Consider the following 5,300-nt stretch of genomic DNA (forward strand, 5'->3'; position numbering starts at 1 on the left):
ATTTTCTCACTTGTAAAATATGAATAATACATGTGGAACATGTTCCTTTTGAAACAACAGCCCCCAAAATTTTCTGTGAAAAGAAAGGGTCCACACAGAACAAAGCTGGAAAATTCTAAATATTATATCTTAATTTTTATGTATCAAAATTACATTATCATATTAATAATTTTGAGAAATACTAAAGTAAGAAAATCTATTTATATTAACTCAATATTCCCCAGAAATTTTGATTACATAAGCTGTGTGTTTATTACTTATTAACCTAGTACAGACTTAGAAGAATGTGGAATGCACTTTAGAAAAATGCTCTTTTAAGGACTCAAAAATCTCTAGTCTAGATCACTTTGCTAAATTCCAGGCTCCAACTGCATATTTGATATCCTCACTTAGGTGTCAAGGACACAAGCTGTTCAGAACTGAAATCCTGATTTTCTCCCTAAACCCACATTTTACGTAATCATTCTTAGCTGAGTAGACCTCAGATCTATCCTTTGGCTCTGGTCAAAGACTTTGAAGGTATTCTTGGTTTCTCTCTCTCTTCTCCCCCATATGATGTCATTAGGAAATCTTATTGAAAATACGTACATGGAAAATAGCTGGTCACCTACTCCACCATTATCACTCTGGCCTATGCCACTCCTGTAGATTAAACAATGTCCTTTATGTTTGTTCTCATGCTGGTCCCTTGCCCTCGTACAGTCTTTTGTTAACACACAGAGAGAGAGAGAGAGTGAGAGAGAGAGAGAGAGAGAGAGAGGCAGAGACACAGGCAGAGGGAGAGGCAGGCTCCATGCAAGGAGCCCAACATGGGACTCAATCCCTGGTCTGCAGGATCACACCCTGGGCTGAAGGCAGCGTTAAACCTCTGAGCCCCCCGGGCTTCCCTTGTCTAACATTTTTTTGACTCACTGAGAGTAAAAGCCCGAGCTGTGTCAATCCCTCCCAAGCTCTTCAGGATTTGCCCCGTTGCCTTAATTCTCAGACCTCATTTCCTACTACTATCTCCTTTGTTCCTTCTCTTTGAGCTATGAGAGGGTTTTTTGGTGATTTTCAAATATACAAGACATATTCCCGCCTCAAGACCTTTGTACATGCTGTTCCCTTTCACTTGAATGCTCTTCCCCTAGATATCTCTCTCTATGCATCTCACCCTTGTCTTTCTCACATATGGAAAAAATTGCCTGCTGCAATGCATTGTGGAAAATGGATTTCAGAAGAGTAAATATGAATCTGGATATCTTCCATGAACTCATACACCTTTGTTATTCATGGAAGAAATCCAGGCTAATGTTTCAGTGAAAACTATCATAACAGTTCTATTTAACGATGCAGTTAAAAACAAGCTCCTTAACAACTGCAATGTCTTTTCCTACTTTTAAATTTATTTTTCTATAAAGCACTTATCTATTACACTATACATTTCACTTACTTATTATTTTCCATCTCTCTCCACTGGAATGTTATGTAATAGGAGGCCCCAGCATTTTATCTTATCAATAAATAAGGTATCAAAAAAGTATATAATATTTTTATGGAAGCTTATAATTATATTGTTATTAACTTTGATAATACTGATGCTATTATTTTGGTTACTCTCTCCAACGTCTTCTAATTACTAATAAAATGTCTCAAAAGCCTAAAATTTTAATTTGAGAAAAGCACATACAATTATTTTCTTAATTTTACAGAAGATTTTTATGGAAATGTGTGTGTCCTTCTAATAAGGAATGTTGCAGCCACACCCAGATAACTGAGAAAGTAAGACAGAGGAAAATAGACGTAGGTATTTTCTAAGACAAAATAGATTTCTTTCCTGTATTTCTCAGTCCCATCTGAGCCATCACTGAGAGTGCCTTTCACATTTGTACATGACATAAGTTTCATCTAGCATGACCATTATTTCATTCTAAGCTCTCACCAAAAGTCTTCAACTTCCATGTTTCTATGTTTCTACTAACAGACTGGTCAATGCAATCTAGGCTCTCTCTCTCTCTCTCTCTCTCTCTTTTTAATTATGGTTGAAGTTCTTCTAGGCCCTACCTATTAACCAATTTCAAAGCTGCTTCCACATTTTCTGGTATTGTTATAACAACATCCCATTTTTAGCACCAATATATAATAATATCTAACTAATTTGTGCATTGATATATTCTTCAAATCAGCAATTCCACTTTACTTATTCACTAATATATATGTCCATTAGCATTACTAAAAAAATAGGGAAAATAGTCATTTCTTATCAAAAAGAGAACTCAATAATATTAGGAATATTCTTTCAATGATATACCATACATTGATTAGAATAAGTATATTAAAGCTACACGTTTCAATATGGACAGATTCTAGAAATTAATTGCTTAAAAATACAAAGTAAGTTATAAATATAAAAAATATATAAGAATATATGTATGTGTAAAATACTATGCTATTTATTTTTAAAAATATTTTATTTTATTTATTTGACAGAGAGAGCAAAAGCAGGAGGAGTTGCAGAGGGAAAGGGAGAAACAGGCTCTCCCCTGAGCAGGGAGCCCAACATGGGGCTCAATCCCAGGACCCTGGGATCATAACCAGACCCAAAGGCAGATGCTTAACAGACTGAGCCACCTGGGGACCTTTACCACGCTGTGCAAAAATAATATTAAAACATTCAAAACAGTATAGATAAGAAAAATATAAAGATATTCAGGTAATAATAAGCATCTAATTCAAGACTGAATTTTTCTGGGAGGTGTGAGGAAGAAATAATAAAGAAACAGCACATAGTAAGGCTTCAACTGTTGTGGAGAAGTTATGCAGATGCATTTTACATAACTGTTTTTTATTATTTTTTATTTTTATTTTTAAAATATTTTATTTTTTTTATTCTTGAGAGACACAGAGAGGGAGAGAGAGAGAGAGAGAGAGAGAGAGGCAGAGACACAGACAGAGGGAGGAGCAGGCTCCATGAAGGGAGCCTGATGTGGGACTCGATCCCGGGTCTCCAGGATCACACCCTGAGCTGAAAGCAGGTGCTAAACCGCTGACCCACCCGGGCTGCCCCTATAACTTTTCTTTTTTAAAGTGAAGCATGGTTGGATTAAAGGGGATTTTAGTGGTTTATATCACTTTGAAGAAAAAAAAAATGAAGACTCTAACTGGAGTGGAGCATATTAAAAAGTATTAGAGACCTCACCATTTTAAATTTCCCCCAGATTCAAGGATCATAATGCAAGAGAAAAAGCTTGGTTGTCATCAGGCTGCTCTTAACAACTGCTCTGTAAATAAAAATTCTTAAAATACTCTCTCATTCTATTGGCATTGATCCTTTCTTTCTGGCATTTTGTAAAACACTTATTTACATCTTGCACTTATACTCAAGGGGCTAATTTTGTGAACTTCAGAACAACATTAAATATGTTGGAAGATTATGTAAGCTCAAATGTTATATTTAAATGATTGAGAGCCACTAAGGCAAAATGTCAGCAGTATTCACAATGCTTTGCAAGGAAACTAGTTCCATATAATAGAAAATATAGCCCCAGACCCATATCCCATTAAAATGTAAATAGACAGGCATCCCAATGTGTTTCTTTCAAACTTTTTTTCATACAAATCGAGCTGTACTTTATGCATGAAGCTGTAGCTAAAATTGTCTTGTTGCACATCTGCATTGTGATTACTGGAGGTTTTAGCATTGGATGCCAAAAGATATGAAACTCATATCCAGAAATCCATCTGGAGAAAAGTGAGGGTAAGATTTTATTCCTCATATTGTGCATTGTGGATCACTGAATCAGATCCAGAAAGTTCACATTGGTTTGAACCAACTTGGAAAACCTATTACAAGGGAGAAAAAAGAGAAAGAAAAGTGACAGATTATTTTGCTACTGTGAGATGCTTCAGGTGGTGTAGGCAACACTTGCATATTTGCAAGTGTCTTTATACCTGAAAGACAGTTAATCGTAGTGAAGCATCTGCATCCTTTTAGGAAAGAGTTTCCTCTAGTCAGATATCATTATACTTTTGGAGAGTTAGGAGAAAGTGATGGTTCTTCTACACCAGCAGCTCAGGAATAATACCTCTTGGCATCAAATCTGTGCTCAGTCACTCATAAACTACTTGCATGACCAGCAGGCACATTCTCGATCCTCTCGGAGTCCATTTTCATTATCTGAAGTGAGAACAACAAGCACATCTACCCCGTGATATTTTGCACAGGTTAAATGAGAGAAAGTGTCTAGGATGATATCTCTGACCCACTAGGAATGGAAAATTCAGACTTATTTTTAGCAAAAGCCTTATTATTTTATTTTATTTTTTTAAAGCCTTATTATTATTTTAAAGTGGACCTAAAATTTAAAGAAATGAAAAAACAGTTTATCAAATTACAGATCATTATTTTATACATAGATAAAATATATATTTTATTATTATACATATATAAATTACATGTATTTATTTATAGATATAATTATCGATATCTAACTAGATATATATTACATATACCTTTATTGATGTTTATAGGAAAAGAACCTCTTTTTAAAGAAGGATTCACAGAGTCATCTCCTCCCATCTCATCCTAGCCATCCCCCTGCCTTCTCCTTTATTCAATGAAGAAAATATTTTCACAAAAGTGCTACAGAGTTATTGAATAATCTTCACATTTTCCCAAGTGAAGAAATCTCTTCCCATCTCTGAATTTTTATATGTCAACTTTTTTTTTATATGTCAACTTTTTAAAACTATTAACACTTTATTTATATTCTGATTATTTGTATTTACTTATTTTTAGCCACAGTGGTAGCTTCCAAACTCTTTTGACTGGTACTTTCAGGAAGAAATACACTTTATAGGGTTATCCAGCGTCCACATGCCTAACCTTACCTTTACCATTCAGGCTCCTCTGCTACATTTGATTCTTACCTGTTGTATTCTATTGTAACCTTACACCATTACACCCATCTATTCTGTCCTTTATCAATCTTATTTTCTTCCATCTGTTTCATCCTATAACCTGATATCCTATTATATTTCCTATTATATCCTACCTTATTCTGTTTATATAAGTTGTGTGGAGAGACATAGAGTATGCACAAGGGTGGGAGGGGGAAGAGAGAGGAGACGGAGAATCCCAACCAGGCGCCAGGCCCAGTGGGGAACCCCACCCAGGGCTTGATCTCATAACCCTGAGATCATGACCTGAGCCCAAAGCAAGAGTGGGATGCTTAACAGACTGAGTCACCCAGGCACCCTTTTATTATATTTTAAATATAAAGACTAAACCCATAAATTGATTACATGCTCAATAAAGTTGT

Source organism: Canis lupus, chromosome 18 (assembly GCF_003254725.2).
Source record: "Canis lupus dingo isolate Sandy chromosome 18, ASM325472v2, whole genome shotgun sequence".
Classification (NCBI taxonomy): Eukaryota; Metazoa; Chordata; class Mammalia; order Carnivora; family Canidae; genus Canis; species Canis lupus.